We start from the raw sequence: 22,673 nt of genomic DNA, 5'->3' as shown, positions 1-22,673 counted from the left end.
TTTGAGTTTCTGAATCAGACAAGGCCCTTTTGGGATGGCCCACAGACAAAACCTACACCCACAGGTGACTTAAGTAACCAGGGTGTTGGGACTTTAATACCTTACTGTTGGCATTCAGAATACTCTTTAAAAGTTGGTAAAAGGCAAAGGTTATTAGAACACACGAGATCACAAAGATTCTCAAGTAGGCAAATAGTTTCAAATCCCTCCTCCCCCAATCCCACCCCCTCCAATAAGTCATTCAGTGGAACAGGCTAAGCCAAAGTCAACGGGCAAAAGTCTATATGAACTGAAGTACTTCTTTGCTTCTTTGCAGGTAAGTAAGAAAAATCTTTGCACACTGTTTTTAAAAGTCTTTGAAGAAAAAGAATCGATATAGGGGCCACAATCTGTTAGACTTGAGGGGGGGGGGGGGTAGAAGATGCAAGTTCTCTCAGACTTTACAGTACCTTTTTGTATGGAAGAAAAAGTGTAGCAGATGACTTCTGTTCCTGTGTAGCTCTGCAGCTCTCACTGTTCCTGGTCCTCCGTCGTGGGGACAAGAGGGAGGATGTCTGGGGACTCCTGCACTGCAATGGGACAGTCACCGCTCGCAACCGGCAATATTCAAGTGACTGTTTGGTGTTTCAGCTCCTCGCATCTATCGCAAATAGCAACACAGCGGTTCCTGGCTGTCGAGGTGGACTTTCCTTGCTTCTGGCGTCCTGCACTCTGTTGAGGGGGCTTGGTCAGTCCTGCTTCCTGGCAGTCCAGAGGATCTTCCTGGAGCTCTTGGCCAGCTTAAAAGCAACGCACACAATCTGGTGGTCCCCTTCCTGGCTATTCGGTTTCCAGCAGCAACTCTGTGGCAATTAAACCAGCTCCGAGAGGATGTCCAGGTGGCTTACTTTGGCGTTGATTGGTCCCACCAACTCAAAGGGAGAAGTCGTCCTTGCAGGAGCTTGTCGATACAAATTTGCAGTTTCAGCACAACAGCAGGGTTTCACCTGGCAAAACGGTTCAGGAGTTGCAGCAGGCGTCCTCCTCAAGTTCTTCTTAGGATTCCGTGGTCGACTCTGCCTTCCAAGCCAAAAAACCTCGCCTTTTATGCAGCATGCTCCTGTTCATTCCAGCCTAGCTTTCAGTCACCCAGCAGGGTGGCTGTCATTGCCGGACAGTCGGCCAATCACCTAAGAGTACATTCCTGTCTCCTCGGAGACTAAGCATAGGGTGTTTTGGGCAACTCCCCTGCTTCCAGCCCCTGTCAGACACCCTGGAGCTAGAGGCGGGTTTCACTTGTGAAGTCCGCCAAAGACAAAACCTAACAATGTGACCAAACCTGGTTTGGCGCGCAGAATAAACCTCAAGAAGGACCTTTCCACAAAGAAATGGTGAAAGACTGGGGCCATTTTGACAAAAATGGCACCCATCAGTGCTTTATAGTGGCTGCAAACGCAGCCTGCTGTAAAATCCCATAATGGTAATAAAAAGTAAACCACTGCCACCAGCCATTCAGTGAGGAATGGTTAACATAAAAATGTTACATGAGAAACTAGACCAATTGGTTTCGAGGGGATTGGGTCCTCCGACGTATTCCATATCTATGACAGGTAATGTCCACAGCTGTGCTGCTTCGGAAAATCTTCGACTCTTGCGTCAATGTCGATGCGCCGTCCCCAAGGACCTCCGCCGACGTCACCCGATGTGATAAGTAGGACGCACAACGCCCGTAGCCTCAGTTCTGCTTTTTCCTCGAACGTGTTCGCTTCGTGAATCTTGGTACGCATCGACTCTTTGGAGTTTGCTGTATTCTTCTCGGTTCGTTGAACCTGTTCGGTTTTTGTGAAGACCTGTTTGTGACGATGTCTACCTCGTCTTCAACCCCGTGTTAGGGCTTCAAGAATTGCGGGGACTGTGGTCCAAGATGTCGGTCACGGACTCGCACGACGCCTGCCTTGGGGAGGCCCACGATATGAACGACTGTGTCGACTGCCAGTCGCTCACGGCCAGTGCCTTGCGGGAGCGCAAGAAGAAGCTGTCGGTAGGTCGGGTTTCTAAGCCCCGGAAGGCAAGGTCTACGGGGCTTTCGATGGATGGCTCGAGAGGCGACTCTCCGAGTCGTCAGAAGTCCAGTGGGTCTCCTTCCAGGAGTCGGTCTCGCCACTCCTCCGCCTCTTCGAGGCATTCCCTGAAGCGCCGGCATCGGTCGCCTTCCTCTTCCGAGGACTCCACCCGTCGGTGGGTGTCGATTATCCCACTATGCAAGCGACACCGGAGGAATGGGCTTCCTTCGGGAAGCAGATGTTAGCGATTCTTGAATCGCAGGGCACCGGTCTGTCCGCGCCTCGGAGTGGGGTTGGTCGGCACCGGTCGAGAGACACCGCTCGTACGCCTTCGGGCTCGGGTGGTCGGCACAGCTCGCTGGAAAGGTCCCGCTCGGACAAGGGTAGCCGTTCTCGCCATGCCCGTTCCAGGTGCCGTCTTCGAGGAAGACGTCGACGCCTGTGGCGCCGAGGTCGTCGACTATTTCTCTCGAGGATCCGCCTCCGAGGGGGTCATAGACGCTGTCGGCACCTAAAGTCATCGAGACACGCTCCGAGGCCTGTGTCGACGCCGTTGATGCTGGCGGCGCTGGAGCTGACGCCGATTCTCTCGGCACCGACTCGTTCGGCGCCCTTGACGCCTTTCGAGTCGGTGGTGTCGGAGGGGCCCTGTGGCACGGGGTTAGCCCATAGGAAGGCTCTGGCTAAGGCCAGGCATAGCATTGGTCCCCAGGCGTCTTCCTCTCACCGCCTGGAGTACATTTCAGAGGGTGATGAAGGCTCTGATGAAGGCTTGGTTCCGGTACCAGATGAGCTTATCTCGGGCCATAGCCAGTTTGACCTGAGGCAGTCACTGCATGATGCCAGTGGACTGGACACCTTTCCGGAGGTGGAGTTTTGTAGGCCGGAGCCTGGCACTCATGCCGATTCTTCATACCGGCCCCTTATGTCTCGGGTGACTGAGTACTTGGGATGGTCGGCTCCCCCAGGGGAGTTAGTTCAGGATCATCTCACAGACATCCTTGATCTTGGTCCCCCCACTGACCCGGTACTGCATTTTCATATGGCTCTGCAGAGAAGGGTGGCGGCGGCTTGGACTGCTCCGGAGAGTCTCCCGGCAGTGGGCAAGTCTTTGTCGCAAAAATAACGTCCAGCCAGTAGCGACCCCTGCTACTTGTCCAGCCACCCCACTCCGGAGAGTTTGGTGGTGCAGGCGGCTACTGCCCCGGCAAAGCAGGCGTCGTATCCTACCATCCCTCCGGATAGGGACGACAAATGTTTTGACGGCTGGGCGAAGAAAGTGTTTTCTTCAGGGGGTATGGCGCTTCAGGCGGCCAACTCTGTATGTGCCTTGTCTCGTTTCACACACACTCTGTGGAACTGTGTTGCATTAGCGGCTGAACATATTCCCTAAGGGGACGAACGGGATGGTATCCTTGCTATGGTTCAGGATGGCAAGGATGCCATGTGTGAGGCCGTTCAGTCGGGTTTGGACATGGCAGATTGTGTCAGCCGGTCCATGGCGGCGAGCACCGTAATATGCAGGTTTGCGTGGTTGCGAAAGTCCGGGTTCGCTCCTGATGTGCAGTCCCGGCTCCTCAGCAAGCCCTTGACGGTGAACATCTTTTTGGCAGCAAGGCTGACGAGAGCCTTGAGAGGTTGCAGACTTCCAAAGCTGCAGCAAAGTCGTTGGGCGCTGCAGTTTGACAACCTCCGCCTTTTCATCCTAGGGGACAACAATGGAGGGGAGGTTCCTTTCGCTATTACTCGTCCTTCAGTAAAGCGAGAGGAGCTGTCAGTCAAAGAGGCCACCATAAGAGTGCCAAAGGTGGAAAGCAAGGTACTCGAGGTGCCAAGGCCGCTCGGGCAGTTGCCTCTTAGCCCTCAGGCAACGCCGCAGCCGCTACCCCTCAGTCATGAGGCCAGGTCCCATGGTTCGCCGGTTGGGGGAAGGCTGGCGCAGCATCTTGTAGAGTGGCGTGCCATTACTTCAGATGTGTGGGTTCTGGAGATCATAACCCACGGCTACTGTCTTCCTTTTCGGCAGAGGCCTCACGACCTGGGAACTTCTCTTTTGAAGAGTCCGGATCCGCTCCTTGCGCAGGAAATTCAAGCCCTGCTGGAGAAAGGCGCCATAGAACTGGTGCCTGTAGCGGAGAGGAACAAGGGATGGTATTACCCTTATTTTTTGATTTCGAAGAAAGACGGGGGATTGAGACCCATCATGGATTTGCGCGGTTTGAACCAACTCCTCAGGAAGGACAAGTTCAAGATGGTTACTCTCTCTCAAGTCCTTCAGGCCCTTCAACTTCAGGACTGGTTGGTGTCTCTCGACCGCAAGGACGCTTACTTCCATGTTCCGATCCATCCCAAGCACAAGAAGTACCTGAGGTTCGCGGTTGGTGACTCGCACTTTCAGTTTCGGCTCGAGGTGACGATCGTGACGGACGCATCCCTCACGGGATGGGGAGCTCATGCCAACGAGTTGACAGTCAGCGGTCGTTGGTCTCCGTCGGAGTCCAGACTCCATATCAATCTGTTGGAGCTGAGGGCCGTCAAGCTAGCCCTGAAGGCTTTTCTGCCGACTGTGCGAGGAAAGAGTGTCCTATTCTAACGGACAACATGGTGGCCATGTACTACCTCAACAGAGGTAGTGGCTGTTCATCTGGCCGGAGACAACGAGACTGCGGACGCTCTGAGCAGGCAGAGCGTGATCTCTCACGAGTGGGAGCTGGCTCAGGAGATTCTCCTGGAGATCTTCGCCCTTTGGGGGACCCCTCAAGTGGATCTCTTCGCCTCCAGTGTCAACCGGAAGTGCGAAAGGTTCTGCTAGCGGGAATTTCCTCCAAAAGGAGCCTTAGGAGACGCGTTCGTGGTGGAGTGGTCATTCCCACTGCTGTACGCGTTTCCTCCAGTCCCCGTCATCCCAGTACTGCGGAGGTTACGGAGGTTCGGTTCCCAGATGATCCTCATTGCTCCGGCGTTGGCCCGGAGGACGTGGTACCCGGACCTTCTCGACTTGTCCATCTGTCTTCCACGTCGTCTTCCCTACCGAGACGATCTGCTCTCACGGGAGGGGGGTCAGGTTCTCCATCCAGAGGTCAGCTCCCTCAACCTTCACGCTTGGCTTCTGAAAGGTTGAGGTATAAGGATTGGGACCTCCCTGAAGACGTGATGGAGTTGTTGCTCTCGGCCAGGCGGCAGGCAACAAAGTCTCTGTGCCGTTGGAGAAAGTTCTGCGACTGGTGCAGAGTTAAGAATGTGGATCCTTTTGAGTGCCAATTCCCATGGTTCTGTCTTTTTTGCTTTCCTTGGCCCACACGGGCTTGCAAGTGGGGACCATTAAAGGTTACCTGGCAGCGCTGTTCATATTTAAGCGCTCGTCTGAAGAATGTTCCTATTTTAAGATTCCTTTAATTTCTCAGTTTTTGAAAGGGCTCACTAATGTGTTCCCTCCGTCACCTTTTCTGGTGCCCTTTTGGGATTTGAACCTTGTTAAGTTTCTTATGGGTGCTCCGTTTGAGCCTTTGCATTCTTGCCCTTTGAGACAGTTAACTCTGAAAACTGTTTTTGGTTGCAGTTACTTCTACTCGCAGAGTGAGTGAGTTACAGGCACTTTCAGTTAAGCCACCCTTCACTGTGTTTCATAAGGACAGGGTTGTCCTTAGAGTTCGTCCTTCCTTTCTTCCAAAGGTGGTTTCGGAATTTCATTTGAGCCAGAAGGTTGTTCTTCCAGCGTTCTATCCTCCTCTACATCCTGGTAAGGAAGAGGAGAGGCTCCATAGGCTTGATCCTAGGAGAGCGTTGAGCTTTTATATTTCGCGCATATCCCGGGTCAGTGGACGATCAACTTTTCATTGGTTACGCTGGAAAGCGTTTGGGACAAGCTGTGGCGAAACAGACTTTCTCGTTGGATTATTTTAGCTATCTCCGAGCGTTACCGCTTGGCGGGTAAGGACCCTCCGTCTGGCTTGCGGGCCCATTTTACCAGGGGAGTGGCTGCGTCTACTTCCCTGCAGAGGGGTGTTCCTATTCGTAACATCTGTGATGCAGCCACTTGGGCTTCAGTACATACTTTTGTACGTCACTACTCCCTCGATTCCATCCGAGGGCAGGATCTGGCCTTTGGCAAGGCAGTCCTTTTATTCCGCACTTTTATTCCGCACTTTTATTGGGCATGCTAAATTTGTGTTCTAAATTCTTTTCCCACCTCCTTGCTTGGTACTGCTTTGGGAGTCTGTCATAGATATGGAATACGTCAGAGGACCCAATCCCCTCGAAGGACAAGTTACTTTCTTACTTGGTAACGTTCTTTCGATGGGATGGTCCGACGACGTATTCCATATCGCTCCCTCCTTACCTTCCCCGCTGCAGAATTTCTTTTGCGATTGCAGCTTGCGTTCTGTAAGGCCTTATGTGTCTGACTGGCAGAAAACTGGTGTCACACGTTCTGGGTGAAAAAACTACAACTGAGGCTACGGGCGTCCTGCGTCCTACTTATCACATCGGGTGACGTCGGAGGAGGTCCTCGGGGACGGCGCATCGACGTCATCGACGCAGGCGCCTAAGATTTTCCGAAGCAGCACAGCTGTGGCCATTGCCTATGGAATACGTCGTCGGACCATCATATCGAAAGAACATTACCAGGTAAGAAAGTAACTTGTTCTACTAGGTAACCCCTCCACCACCCTATTGGTAAGATAGTGTGTGCTGGGTCTAGAACGTTACAAATGTAAGCAAAGTCAATTTCACTTTACTGCTCTAGAAAACAGTAGTTTATCCCAGAGAAGTTATTTAAACCTTTGGGAAATCTGAAAGACTTCCCTGTGTCACTGCACTGAAGGTGCTGTGTGATGCAGTGTAAAAGATGCCTATGGAGTTTGTCAGACTCCACAACCAAAAGAAAGTGTACAAAATCACTTTAAAATACATGAGAGACTGGGAGGGGGGGGGCGGAGAGGGTCTGGCTCTCTCCAGGTTAAGAAAAAAAGTCCTCAAATTCCAGCAAAGTTGCTAGGGGTCTTTTAAGGTAGAGGGAATTGGCACATTACTGAGAATTCTCCCGAACAGTCGCAAGTTGCAGAGTTGCTTTCTGGCCGATGCCTTTGACTAAAGTTTATTCGTAGACTTAACTATGCGCCTGTTGCCACTGCATCTTACTGCTCGATGACCCCCAGGGGATGGCTCCGTCGCCGCCTGACTGACTCGACGACCAGACACTGCAGCCTTCACGGGCTTCTTCGGGCCTCACCCCTTACAGTAGGGAGAGCGGGGCGGGGAGGTTTCATATGGTCTCATCCCTTTAGAGAAGGCCTATTCTGCCACCCTATTTTCCCTGTTGTCGCCAAACTGCCCTTTTAATTTATTATGGAGAAAAAACCCCTTTACATTTTGTCCTACTTGCAATAGGAAATGTCCCTGTGACAATACTAGTGCCTTTTTAGGCACCATCCAGAAAGGTCTGCAAGTCCTGCAAACTTTTTTGGCCTAAAACACTAAGACTGCTGAACCAAGCGCTTGGCCATGCACGACTTGCAAGCCGAGGCTTTCATCGACGTGACTGCGGAATCCATTGATGTCAGTATCAGCGTCCAGAGTGATTCCGAAGGCGACGGAGGTTCGTCAGAACCCCACATGTAAGTCCCAGACTCCACTAAGCAGCCTGCGGCTCTGTGGCGGAGACTATACCCGGTGGCTCAAGCTCAAACCCTTCCAAACCCGCTGCCCATGGCAGACTGTCGCAACACGCGCAATGTCTGTGTAGAAAGCCTCTAAACCTTCCCTGTACTCTGGGCTATTGCTCACGCTTTTGCTGCACGACGTGCCTCCCGAACTGGCGTCGAAAGCCAGTTCGGGCACTGCGCATAAAAAGGCCCTCCTTTCGCACGCCACAAAACATGATGCGGAGGCGCATCAGGGTCCCCAAGTCTACGTCGAAAATGCAAGAACTTATTAAAAACGTTCTTGTAACTCTTCTAAAGATGGCCACCAAAACGGACTAAATCCTAAACGTTTTTGCGCTCCAGCCCACTGTCTTGCAGGATACTGGTTCCTCCTCCCCTGTAGATAATCGCAGGCGCAATGCAACACAGGGATCAGACACCCTGTCAACACACAGCTCCCCCCTCAGGTTTACACGTTTCCTCTGAGTGGACCCCTGAACAATTCAACAGAATGATGAAGAGGATGTCCTACTTTGTAAATGTCATGGACATTCACCCTGAAGAACTAAGTACCTTAGGGACTCCTCTCAAACGGGGGCTGCCGAGCAACCCCCTGCTAAGAAGCCATGTCTGGATATCTCGCAGCCCAGTAGTTGGGGCCCATGGCCCGCGAGCCTCCCTTTATCAAGACACCTCTCGGGTCATGTACACAAGAGACCCTCAGGGTCTCAAGATCCCTGCTCTTTAGGAGACCAATACAACCAAGATCAGTACTATGATGACGACATTTGTCATCCAATCACCCTGACCACCAGGACCAGCCAGTAGCAGACTCTCCAGTAGACCATCAGCTATAGTAGAACGAGCTGCTGCTAAAAACTGACCTACACTTCAATATTGAGACCCAGGTGGACAAATACTTGGATGACGTTCTTGGTGACAAAAGGTCCCTTTTTACAATCCATCTAGGGGCATATCCAACCTTCCCCGCTTACGCCTAACCTCACAAGGGCGGTCAACCCTCACATTGAAAATGTATTCCAGCTAGCGCCTTCACACCCCCTTTACATTAGGGGCAAGCTCAAACCTGACTCGCTTGTCCCCACAACTACTAGAAAGTGGGATGGCACTCCTCTGGCTTCGGCTGAAGCCCCGCCAGATAAAGTAAAAAGATGTAGACTTTCGGCACAAAGGTTGTCTCTACAGCGGCCTATCAGGCAAGAATTGTTAATAACCCCACCCGCCCAGCTAGTTATGGCTGTCATAATTGGGACGAGTTGGATCACCAGGTTCAGGCGCTTCCAGAGCCTTTAGTCCCAGCTACTAAGTACCATTTCAGAAGGCAAGCCGATATTTAGCTGCCTCTTTAAAAACAACCTTAGACGCGGCAGATTGCAGATTGCATGATTGCAGAGGGCACCCTTCTCAAACGCCATGCCTGGCTTAGACAGTCTGGGTTTAAATTGGAAACGGGCCACCCTGCTTATCATGCTGGTGGAACCTAATGCCCCCTTTGGCAAGGCAGTCGAAGAGGCACTCAAGCGCGAAGGAAGAGTACGATACTCTTAAGTTCCTCTGGCAATTAACCAACAAACCCTTCGTCCAGCGGGGGTTCCTCTAACTCCAGGAGGTTGCGTGGACAGGGCACACAACACTCATCTGGGTTCAACCAAGGCGGACAGTCTTTGTCATGGGGCTACCTACAGGGACAGGCCTCCTCTTCTAATGGGTCATAAAAGATCCAGAGGAAGAGGTAGGCTCCCCAGCCAGAAGCTCCACCCCTCCCAAGCAATAACTCGCCACTCCAAGTCCTCTCCCATGTCTCCCTGGTAGGGGGAGGGTCCTCCTCTCTCTTCACCCACGCATGGGAGGGGGATTCCCTCAGACAAGTGGTACTGTCCACCGTAGCAAGAGGGTATTGCTTAGAATTCTTGCAAAAACCACCTGCCAAGACACAGGATGATGCCAGAAGAGCGGAGCATACTACTGGAAGAAATTAAAACCCTGCTGGAAAGATTAGATTGTCTCGGGTAAACAAGGGTATTTATTCACCGTACTTGCTTGTGCCAAAGAAAGATCTATCCATGCGCCCAGTACTATATCTGCGCCCAGTGAACACATGTCAAACCCATGCTCCTAGAGGTATTCTCCCTCCCCCTCCCCCCCACCTCCCCCTGACTCCCTCCTAAAACGGGGGGGGGGGGGATTACATGGCAACATTGAATAGGAAAGATGCATACTTTCATATTTCAATGTTCCCAGCACACAGGAGATCTGCGATTTCAGATGGCAGCAGTGCACTACCAGTTCAAGGTGCACCCCTTCAGAATTGCCTCCGCCCCAAGAGTGTTCACGAAGGTGCTTGCAGTAATAGTAGCAGCACACTTCTGCAGGGTCATTCCCTGTGTTATAGAAGACTGCCTAATAACCATGGAGTCTCCTCGGATCTGCAGAAACGTCCAAAGAACGATCAACCTTCTTTTACAATTGGGATTCTCCATTGAGGAAAAATAGTCTTGTTCCCAGCAAAATAAAACAATTTCTGGAAGCCATCTTAAACACAGAGGAGGAGGAGGAGTAGGAGGAGCTAGCTTTCACATCCAAGAGGATACAAAACCTGCTGTTGCAAGTACCTCATTACAAAGCCGGTTGCCAGATAACTGGACCCAAATCAATGCGCTTGCTTGTGTTGGCCTCATGCATACACTTGGTTCCACATCTGCGCCCATTGCAGGAGTGGCTAGCGAAACCATGGTCTTGGGCAAGCGGTCAGTGGGACAATCTAGTGGTTGTTTCGGTACCCCTGGTACAAGCTCTTTGCTGGTAGTCCAAGCAGAACCTGCTAAAAGGAAAACCCTTTTGGATTCTACCAACGCAAGTGATCCTAACTACAGACTCCTCACTCGCCGGATTGGAGCTCCATTCCTACACCACACAGTCCACGGCCAGTGGACACGCACCATAGTCAAGAATCGCATCAATTTCCCAGACCTTGAGCAGTTCTCAAAGCTCTACAAGCTTTTCAGTAATATCTTGCATGTCAAACCGTGCAAATCCTCACAGACCGCACCACTGCCATGCTTTATATAAACAAGCCGGGAGTTGCTCCAAGTCTGTCCAGACTATCATAAAATATATGGAAGTGTGCACTCAAGCAGAACATGTTCCTAACCTCAACACGTTTTAGGCGAACGCAATGCTATGGCAGATGACCTCTGCCAGAGGAAAACTAGTGGCAACTCAACAGATGGATGGAATCTTCTCTCAATGGGCTCATCCCCCCATTAGATTTGTTCGCCAGAGGTCTAAATGCACAATGCCTAGCCTTCACGCCCAGGTTTTCCCCAATCGGGGTCTAAGGGAAATGCCCTGTGGATGAACTGGTCAGGGAAATGTGCTTAAGTTTTCCCCAACACCACTCCTGAGCAGGATAGTGCACAAGATGCACCAGGAACAAGCTACGCTAATCCTGGTTGCTCCCATGTGGGCAAGACCACCCTGGTTTCCACTTATGCTCAAACAGGCAATGTGCCACCCAATCAAGCTCCCACGCCCCTACATGTTATCACAACAGAAGCACCTCAATCTATGAACTTGGCAGCCTGGCTCCATCTTCCACAACGGTGTATGGATATCCTAAATGAAGCACGGAAACCCAACACCAGGAGTTTTTAATTCGACAAGTGGAAAAAGTTTGTGATATGGTGCAGGTCACAATCCATAGACCCAATTGAGTGTTCTCCGGCCAACATTCTGTCTGACATGCTTTACCTACTAGGCTCTGGCTTAGTATTTAACTCATCAATGTACACCTGGTTGCTCTGTCTGCCTACACCACATCATAGAGCAGGTGTCCTGTGGAAAGTTCAAGTCATGAAGGCCTTCATGGAAGGGTTAAAGAGGCTATACCGTCCTATTTCTAACCCTCAACTTTGGGATCGTAATGTTGTGCTCACCAAACTCATGGGTCTGCCTTTTGAACCTATGCACAATGCCAACCTAAAACATTTAACCTACAAAACTGCATTCCTGGTAGCCATCACCTCTAAGACGAGTCTGTGAGCTACAGGCATTGCCCGCACAAGACCCTTTCTTCGTAATCCACAAAGTCGTCCCTAGAACCCACCCCAGGTTTTCACCTAAATTAATTTCAAAGTTCCATGTTATCTATCGAGCTTCCTGCTTTTTTTTTCAGAATCCTCCAACTCAGCTGAAAGAAGCCTCCATACGCTAGGTCTACGCAGGGCAGTCTTCTACTACGTGAAAAAACTAAACCCCTAAGGAAAACCGACAAGCTCTGTTTCAATGGAACCTGTTAGAGAAGACGATCATACCTCCTAAAAATGCCATCGCCAGATGTATAGTCAAGTGCATACAACTCTGCTATCCCCTATCCAAAAGCTTTACCTTTTGCTCCAAGGGCTCACTCTACCAGAGGTATAGGAGCGACCTTGGCCTTCATTGCAAACGTCCTCCTATACGCCATTTGCAAAGCAGCTACATGGAGTTCCATTCATACCTTCACACAGCATTTTTGCATTGATACTCTAAAGCAGATTCACAGGTGGGACAAGCGGTGTTAAAACATCTATTTGCCTCTGTACCATTTCACATCTCCCCCTCCCCCCTCCAGATACTGCTTGCTAATCTATGCAGAGCATGTAATCTAAGCAGATCCACAGGCCTCAGAAGGGATGTATTACTCGCCCTAATAGTTTTTCTGATGCTTGTATCTTCTGAGATTCACCTGCTCTCACCCTTCCTTCCCTGTGGAGTAGAAGGCTCATAGATGTTTTTCTTCTATCACATCTGTACTCCTGCTACACTTCATGCAACCTCATGTCGGAAACGAACAATGTGAGGGACCTTGACGCGTGAAAGACCATGGGTACAGTAGACGTTATAACTAGGGATAGTATAACTAACACAGTCGACTTCCTTTTTCGGGTTTCGAAAACAAATCTTGTAATACTCTGCGTCTACCACTAGATGTCGGACTATGCAGAGCATGTGAATCTAAGCAGATGCAAGCATCAGAAATAAGATTATGTTGAATAATGTATCCCATTTATCACTTAATCAAACATGAAGTATCAAATGTCAAGTCTCATAGAAAGATTATTTCTGTTAATGTTGCACAAAAACTGATTCAAAGTCAAATACTTTCTACTAAATTAATTCAGTCACAATTCCTACGCCACAAACGGTGTATCATTTTTGAACGTTCATAGGATTTGATTTTTAATAATCTCCACGCGTTTCGGAAAAAGTTACTTTTGTCAAGAGCATATCATATTAACTTTATTTGAAGTTTCTTACCTTCATCCTAGGGTTTCCTTCCATCCATGTCTGAAATGTGTACAAAACACTCTATTAGTACCACTGAGCTCATGGAGATATCTATTGATTAGAAAATGATTGTTGAGGGAAATAGATGAGACCCCTTACCACCTCCTAAGTATAGACAAAATGGCGCCTTTCAGAGCCTGAATGTCAATCTCAAGAATCGATGTCAAACCACTTTTTTTTTGTTTGTTCTGAAAGTGTCTTAACTTAACCTTTCCATAACTTAGATAAAATCCATTTTAATATCAATCTGTGCTTACACTATGTTCTTAAAGGAAATACACGTCTGGCTCCTGGTATGTAGTTAATCCTCGATTGGAGTGTGGGAACACAGGGTGATCTCGCCTTGATTAACATAGCCTCCTATTCTTGGGACTGGGTTAAACCCACTGTTTATCATTGGTTGTGGGTGTGTTTTTGGTGTTAGTATGGGCAATTATGTTTAAGGCTCTGGCACGTTATCGTAAGGAAGTCATCTGGAGCTCTTAGCTTTTTAGGGGAAAATCTGAAGGTTTCTGCACAACAGTCTGAGGAGACCATTTTCATTGTCCTGATTTGTATAGACCGCATGTCACCGGCTTGTTTTTGAATGCAAGACTTTTCTAGTTTAGCAAGGATGTTCTGCACTATGCAGCGGCCTGTCCACGAGAGGGGAGTCATTTGAGAGGCCCTGAACTTTAGATGCTATGAAGAGATTACTGCATCAAGGGCATGGCCTCTAATATGCATTGCTTTTGGAAGTCAGGATGTTGAGGCCCATCGCAGCACATATCTTTGGAAGTGATTTGCCTGTCTGATTGAAGGAGAAGTCCAACCAGATATCAGTCACCCAGGATAAAAATAGAGTTGGTGATAGATTTCAGGCTAGGTGTATTGTCTGACACCTTCTTCAGATTTTGTAGCATAGCTTGGGGATCTTTATATGCAAACTATGGCCATGCAGGTGGTATGATTGTGAGTACATTTGCATGCCATGGTTTCAATTGACATCCGACTGTTATCCAGTCGGCCATGACCTGCTTGGCAAGGCCAGTGCTACCCTGACCACTCCCTGCCTCTACCCCACTTTATCTGGAATAGCCCCATATCATTGTGGGTTACTGTTAGGGAGTTTAAAGTCCACGTATGGTAGGACTGTAGAAGACTCACTCTTGGGTGTACAGGGCCCCAATTCTTAGGTTTGGCCTTAACTACCCAAAAGGCTTGGTAGCTATTGTCGAGTAGCCAGGATTGGTGTAGGAGGGAGAAGGGCTCTAGTTGAGTACAACGACCTTTTGAGCACACTTATTGTCAAGCAAACACTTAGACACTATAGTTATATAAAAAGATGGTTATTTAGTTTATATACTAGGACAATGTTAAAATCACTATATTTCAGGTAAGTAAAAATAGTTTGCATATCTATGTACATAGATAATAGCTGTGGCAATACTCAGTCCAATGGTAGACCTTTAGACAATAAGCAGTTAAGTATAGACTAGCTTCAGGTTAGCAAATCGTTAATCAACCAACATTTACTGAAATGGCAATACTGATAGGCAACAGACTATCTTCGCGGCACTTGGTTGTGGAGGCTCGACAGGCTTTGGAACAGCAATGGTCGTCTCCGAGCAGATGTTCTTCTTTCTCTCGGATCTCTACTCTACTGATTGGACTTCTACGATCGGGATGGACTCTCTGAAGGACCAGACAGATGCCCACAAGTTTGCTGCTGGAACTACGATTGACCAGACGATGCATGGCAGTAGTTCCAAAGGTCCCAGGGTATTCAGGTTTTGTGACCTGAAGGTTGCAGCCCTTCGTGTAGCAGAAGCCAGGCATGAAATGAATTAACACTCTGTCATAACTCCAGAAAATGTGATGCTTTGTAAATTAAGATGTTGTCCTGGAGCAAGAAGAACTCCTGCCTTTTAATTGGATCTGGAATACGCTGTGGTTATGTAGATTTTTCTTTATCAATTTGCCTACTAAGTCTAAGCATCATCATAAAAGTTTATTCGGAAACAAATTATCCATAAACCGTTAACTGAATAAAACTGCATACATTACAAAAGTCAATTCAACGTATTAAAAAAATATCTAGAGTATACATTTACAAACAATACATACAGATTTAAAATGTGCATGTGTGTAAGTCAGATAATATCCACAAAGAGCAGCCAAACAATTCATTACGATTAAAATTTCAGAGCTCAATCAAATTCTGTGCCACGGTTTTGGATCTCCGATACCAGGCCCGTCTCAAATAATCCACCATACCCCAGGCCACTGGAATCGTAGCTGGCAAGTGTTCTCCGTCTTAAGTCTATATAATGTGGGCAGAACAATACAAAGTGTAGGAGATCCTCCACCGGCCACTGACAAAAGGGGCAAGCTGTAGGTGGCACACTATCTGTCCAGCTTTTAGTTTGTGCCCCTAACCATAAGCAATCAAACCGTGCTCGAGTCAAAGCCCAGCGGTCTACAGGATTATCACTATGGAGTAGATATGGCTGAATAGCATCTGTTGTTGCATACACAATATGCCTTCTGCTTGCACCAATGTGTAAGGCAGCAGACTCCATTTGCCACCAAAATGGTTTTGAACAGTTGCTTTTGTGCCCTGACCAAGTCTAAGCATTGTGAAGTTCTCCTCTGACTGATGCAACTAGCATTCAAGTGGGGGGGGGGTGGGGTCATTAAAACTGCTTATTCAAAATGTACACAATTGGGAATTCCCATTCACTCCCTAGATTCCTTTTGGAACGTATGTTTGGGATGATGCAGCTGGTAAAGGTGTCTAGTGGGATGGGGCTGAGTCAGTGACCTGATGTCATTAAACCCATTCAATGGTCCTGTTTAATAGAGTATCAAGGATGTAGCCTCGTTCATGGCTCAAAATAATTAAAGCATCATAGGAAGACTTGAAAGAACCCTACCTCGTTCGAGATTAAAGGGATTTTCCTAGAAAGGAAATGCAATTCCTTTGTTGGCCATCGATGGCAAATCATCAGCGTGTGTTGTCTTGTCCACCTCCAGAAGAAGGAAAAGTATAAGTGCTTCCGTGTCCCTAAATTACAACCTACTGGATGTAAATGCAACTATCTGTGAAGTCAAGGCTACTCGACCAGGCCAAGCGCCAAGAAGGAAGATACCAACATTAGAGAAGTACTTGACGTTTTTTGTCTAGTTTTCTGAAGTATGTGCCAAAGCATTCTTGCTTTTTTTCACAGACGCACAAATCAGGCTTGTCTTGATTTTAAAAATTGCCTTTTTTCCACATATTTGATGGTTGAGCATGCCCTTACTGAAATCTCTTGCTGTTTAGCAAGGACACACTGTCAGGATGATGCGGAATGCAATCTATAATTGCAACCCTTGCTGGTTTGTTGCTAACCATTCACAAAACACCTTTCCTGTACATGCAAATTTCTTGGCAAATTGGCAGAGGTGTTCTTGTGCAACTCTGACCTTTTTGAGGCTTACATGACATCTTTTGTGGATCCGTTTGCCTCGTCCTACCTTATTTTTTTTTTCTTTAGTTATTCTATTTTTTGATTTCTATATCCATTTTCTTCCCATGCGACAAGGTGATTTGTCAATCTTCTAATGGCATCTTGTAACATTTTAAACTTTTTTTTCTTTTTTTTAAAATGTCAATCTTTCATAAGTGTTTATCAGTTTGGCTGTCCTTTCCAAAAAGAATTACCCAAAGTGACTTAATTTGAAGAGATGGATTTTATTGCTGTTCTTTCACAGCCTGCTTTTCTAGCTTTTGAGGTGATATCGTTATAGGTCGTTTTACTATTGTTTGAGTCATTCGGTTACCTTCACGTAAGAATCCTCCTTCTTGCTTTGTGAAGCGCAATAAGTGTCTTTGTATGTTCCTAGAGTGGTAATCTGTTCTATGATCAGTCAAGATGACTAATAGTAATGCGCTATTGTGCTTTTAATCAAAGTGCTATGCATTTAGGAAAGCTGTGCTAAATTATGTGGGCCTAGCTGGTACTATGAGCAGGAAAACGGTGTAAGCTTGCGACTCGCACTTATGCTGAGTTACCACATCTTCACTTGGTATTTACCTGCTGAACTTTGTAAGAAGGCTATGGTGGAAAAGATCTACCTCGTTTGTCAAAGCCACTACAGTCTTATGCAAAGATTTAAGATGGTTGTTATGTGCAGGAGATTTTGGCACTTAAATACTGTCATTTATCATAACTGTCCATTGCAGTTAAATACACACTTAGTTTTAACTTCTAAAATAATGTGCAGTTTTGACTCGGCTTCATTGATGCCAGTTCTTGTGTTCAACTAGGGACGGCAAACTACACATAAGGCAAGTATTTTTTTATTTTTTTTATATTGAAAAATCTACAGTTTTAGCAAACTTTTGTTTCAATTCCACGAACATAACTCAATAGGCTCTTAAAAAACCAATAACTCTTCACGTCAGAAAAAGAAGAAAGTAAGCGAGCAAAAGCAAAGTTAAAAACACATCAGCCAGTTTATACATAACATGCGGAGAGTCAATTCTATCCCAGTTCATTACCTCCAAAACACAGAACTTGAGATCATTACTCAAAGCGGGCATTTCCGTAGTGCATCAAGATAGTTCACAATTGCACCAACATGTTTAACATTTGCACCAGATGAAATCTTAAGCAACCAAGCGAACATATCATTATCAAAAGGAGCAAATTGTCTCAAATGTACAGAACGCAAGGCACTTGTTTTCTCACACTCGATGCAAGTATTCATTTTTTTTGCTCAAAGATTTTATTGATTTTAAACATAAAACAACATTACACTTATCTCTCTGCAATACCGGGTAGGGACGTGGGAAAGAAGGGGGAAAGTTTGGGGCAACAACGGAAGTGTAGGTGTGGACTGGAGGGGAGAGGAACATATGCAAAATCCACATTTCCAGGTGCATGCGATAGGATGTGGAGAGAGAGAGAGACAATCCAGAAACAAAAACATTCAAAAACTCAACTTCCGGGACCATGGTCCGTCAGACCGTCAACTTGACATCAGATGACCTTGTGGCATAGGCTATTCTCGGCAGAGGCATTTCCCCCACTCTCCCGGGGCAACTCTCAGTCACAGAGGCTGTGGAGCCATCCTTGTCCTTTAGCTAGCCTCTTCCCATCTTCTCCATATTTTGTCTGCTTTTTGCAGGCAACCCCTCGCCGCGTACACTCTATGTTCCATTATAGCGCATAATGCTTGGCGTACGTTCCGATCCCCACAGTTGCGCAATGTTCCGCCTGAGAACTGCCACCGCAGTCGACCAGAACAATTCCTTGTAACGGGAAAGGTCAGTGTCACTGGAGATCCCCAGGAGAAGGAGTTTTGGGCATCTCTGTATCTCATTACCTATAACGCTAGACAGTTTATCACAGCATCTCTGCCAGAGCCGCTGTATCTTATTACATTCCCACAAAATATGGAAAAAGGTACCTTCTTCACTTTTGCAGCGTAGGCATCGTGCGTCTGAGGATTTGCCCCAGCTGAAGAGAGCCACTCTTGGGTAATGGGTGCGGTGCAGGATCTTCAGTTGGACCAGTCTAAGTCTTGAGGAAATGGTCGTTTCTTGCGGGTACATCAGGGCCTCCACCCAGTCTTCCGGTTGAAGGGGACCCACATCCCGTTCCCACTTTGCCTTCAAGCTGGTTAGTTCCGGTGTCGCAAAGGATGTTATCACATTGTGCAAGGTAGAGGTGACTTTCTCGTCCACCCGGTCCAAAACTATGTTTCGAGGGGATTGGGTCCTCCGACGTATTCCATATCAATGACATGTAATCACCACAGCTGTGCTGCTTCGGAAACTTTTTCGGCGTCTGCGTCCTGCGTCGATGACGTCGATGCGCCGCCGTCGAGGACCTCCTCCGACGTCCGACGTCATCCGATGTGATAAGTAGGACGCACGACGCCAGTAGCCTCAGTTCCGTTTTTTCCGCGAACGTGTTGCTTCGTGTTTCTCGGTTCTAGCCTCGACTCATTAGAGTTCTGTTCTTTCCGGTTCTTCGAACCTGTTCGTTTGTGAATTGTTCCTTCGACGATGTCTTCCACTTCGTCTTCAACCCCGCGTCCGGGCTTCAAGAAGTGCGGGGAGTGTGGGTCCAAGATGTCGGTGACTGACTCGCACGATGCCTGCCTCTGGTGCCTCGGGGAGGCCCACGACACGGATGACTGTGTCGACTGCCTGTCGCTCACGTCCAAGGCCTTACGCGAACGTAAGAAGAAATTGTCGGTAGGTCGGGTGTCCAAGCCCCGGAAGTCGAAGTCGGCGGGGCTTTCGACGGATGATTCGAGGGGTGACTCTCCGCGTCATCGTCGGAAGTCTCGTCGGTCTTCTTCTAGGAGTCGGTCTCGCCACTCCTCGGCCTCTTCGAGGCATTCTCGGAAGCGCCGACACCGGTCGCCTTCCAGGTCCTCTTCAGAGGACTCTGCCCGGCACGTCGGTTTCCCCACCAGCCGTGCGTCGCCGGAGGAATGGGCTTCCTTCGGGAAGAAGATGTTGGCGATTCTTGAGTCGCAGGGTACTCAACCGTCCGCGCCCCCGAGTGGGGTCGGCCGTGAGAGGTCGAGAGCCACCGCTCGCAAGAGTGGTCGGCGCGAGTCACGGGAGAGGTCCCGTTCGGACAAGGGGGCTCGTTCTCGCCGTACCCGTTCCAGGTCCCGGTCCTCGACGCGATCGAGACCGTGTGCACCTGTGATGTCTTCGAGGAAGACATCGACGTCTGAGGCGTCGAGGGCGTCGACAGGCTTTCTCGAGGCTCCGGCTCCGAGAAAGTCGTCGAAGCCGTCGACGGTCAGGTCGTCGAGGGACACGCTCGGAGCTCCGGCTTCGAGGGCTGTGTCGACGCCGCCGATACTGGAGGCGCTGCATCTGACGTCGACGCCGATTTCCTCGACGCCGATCCTCTCGGCGCCGTTGCCGGTTTTCTCGGCGTCGGCGCCGATTCGCTCGACGCCATCGACGCCTTTCGTGTCGGAGGTGCCCCGTGTCTCGGGTGTTCCCCCTAGGAAGGCTCTGGTTAAGAGCAGGCACTCTCCGGTGCCTTTCCACCACTTGGATTATATTTCGGAGGCGGATGAGGATTCGGATGGCCTGGTTCCTAGTCAGGTGCCGGATGACATTGTCTCGGGCCATAGTCAATTTGACGATTTGAGGCAGTCGCTGCATGATGCCAGTGGACTGGACACCTCTCCGGAGGTGGAATTTGGTCGGCCTGAGCCTGGCTCCCATGCCGATTCCTCATACCGGCGCCTTATGGCTAGGGTGTCTGAGTATCTGGGATGGTCTGCTCCCCCAGGTGAGTTTGTGCAGGATGATCTGACGGACATCCTTGATGTTGGTCCCCCAACTGACCCGGTACTGCCGTTCCATATGGCTTTACAGCGTAGGGTGGCGGCGGCTTGGACTGCTCCGGAGAGTCTCCCGGCAGTGGGCAGATCCTTGTCGCGAAAATACCGTCCAGCCAGTGGCGACCCCTGCTACTTGACCAGGCACCCCACTCCGGAAAGTTTGGTGGTGCAGGCGGCCACGGCCCCGGCAAAGCAGGCGTCGTACCCTACCATCCCTCCTGATAGGGACGACAAACGTTTTGATGGCTGGGCGAAGAAGGTGTTTTCTTCTGGTGGTATGGCGCTTCAGGCGGCCAACTCCGTTTGTGCCTTGTCGCGTTTCACGCACACTCTGTGGAACTGTGTTGCGTTAGCGGCTGAACATATTCCCGAAGGGGTCGAACGGGATGGTTTCCTTGCTATGGTCCAGGATGGTAAGGATGCCATGTGTGAGTCCGTTCAGTCGGGTTTGGACTTGGCTGAATGCGTCAGTAGGTCCATGGCGGCGAGCACCGTGATACGCAGGTTTGCGTGGTTGCGGAAGTCGGGGTTTGCTCCTGATGTGCAGTCCCGGCTCCTCAACATGCCCTTTGATGGTGAATATCTTTTTGGCAGCAAGGCTGACAAGAGCCTTGAGAGGTTGCAGACCTCAAAAGCTGCAGCGAAGTCGTTGGGCGCTGCAGTTCGCCAACCTCCGCTTTTTCGTCCTAGGGGACAGCAGTGGAGGGGTGGCTCCTTTCGCTATTACTCGTCCTTTGGTAGAGCGAGAGGAGCTGGCAGTCAAAGGGGCCACCGCAGGGGTACCAGAGGTGGACGACAAGGTACCCGTGGTGCCAAGGCCGCTCGGGCAGTTGCCTCTTTGCCCTCAGGTAACGCCGCAGCCGCTCCTACTCAGTCATGAGGCCATGTACCATGGTTCGCCGGTTGGGGGAAGGCTGGCGCAGCATCTTGTAGAGTGGCGTGCCATTACTTCAGATGTGTGGGTTCTGGAGATCATTTCCCACGGCTACTGTCTTCCCTTTCGGCACAGGCCTCGCGACAATCCACCGGGGAACCTCTCTTTGAAGAGTCCGGATCCGCTCCTTGCGCAGGAAATTCAAGCCCTGCTGGAGAAAGGCGCCATAGAACTGGTGCCTGTAGCGGAGAGGAATAAGGGATGGTATTCCCCTTATTTTTTGGTTTCGAAGAAAGACGGGGGTTTGAGACCCATCATGGACTTGCGCGGTTTGAACAAACTCCTCAGGAAGGACAAGTTCAAGATGGTTACTCTCTCTCAAGTCCTCCAGGCCCTTCAGCTTCAGGACTGGTTGGTGTCACTCGACCTCAAGGATGCTTACTTCCATGTGCCGATCCATCCCAAGCACAAGAAGTACCTGAGGTTCACGGTTGGCGACTCGCACTTTCAGTTTCGGGTCCTGCCATTCGGTTTGACCTCCGCCCCGAGGGTTTTCACCAAGCTCATGGTGGTGGTGGCAGCGCATCTCAGGCAAGGGGGGATTCACGTCTACCCCTACCTGGACGATTGGTTGATCAGGGGGAGCTCTCCCGAGCAAGTCCTGGATCATCTGTCCGTCGCCTGCCACTCCCTTCACAGGCTGGGCTTCTCCCTCAATTTAAAGAAGTCCCATTTGACGCCAACACAGAGGCTCCAGTACATCGGAGCAGTGCTCGACACTTCCCTGGGGCAGTGTTTTCCTCCCCAGGTGAGGGCTCTTCACATTCAGCAGATGGTGCACAAGTTTCAGCATGCCCAGACGCTCCCGGCGTTCGAGTTCTTGAGGTTGCTCGGCCTCATGGCATCCTGCATTCTTCTGGTGCCAGAGGCTCGCCTGCGGATGAGATCTTTGCAGTGGGCACTCAAGACGCAATGGTCGCAGTCCTCCGGCAGGATGTCGGACCCGGTTCAGGTGCCGCCCTCGGTCGCCCGGGACCTTCTGTGGTGGGCTGTCGAAGGCAACTTGATGAAGGGGGCTCCGTTTTGGCTACCCTGGCCGGAGGTGACGATCGTGACGGATGCATCCCTCACGGGATGGGGAGCTCATGCCAACGGGCTGACAGTCAGCGGTCGTTGGTCTCCGTCGGAGTCCAGACTCCATATCAATCTGTTGGAGCTGAGGGCCGTCAGGCTAGCCCTGAAGGCTTTTCTGCCGACTGTGCGAGGAAAGGCTGTCCTGATCATGACGGACAACACTGTGGCCATGCACTACCTCAACAAAAAGGGGGGGGCAGGGTCACTTCCTCTGTGCAGGGAGGCGATGCAGCTCGAGTTCTGGGCCATCCGGCAGGAAGTTTCGATCTCGGCAGTTCATCTGGC

The 22,673-nt window shown here is 49.7% G+C and overlaps 1 protein-coding gene across 2 annotated transcripts in view; it reads left to right on the top strand.

Moving 5' to 3' along the window:
• Positions 1-22,673, top strand: part of LOC138497211 (uncharacterized) — an 835,962-nt gene that overhangs the window by 52,399 nt on the left and 760,890 nt on the right. The gene's annotated exons all lie outside the window — the stretch shown is intronic.

Source organism: Ambystoma mexicanum, chromosome 5q (assembly GCF_040938575.1).
Source record: "Ambystoma mexicanum isolate Mex_15411 chromosome 5q, UKY_AmexF1_1, whole genome shotgun sequence".
Lineage (NCBI taxonomy): Eukaryota > Metazoa > Chordata > Amphibia > Caudata > Ambystomatidae > Ambystoma > Ambystoma mexicanum.
Note: the sequence above shows the minus strand (reverse complement) of the source record. Positions and strands in the feature narration are given on the sequence as shown.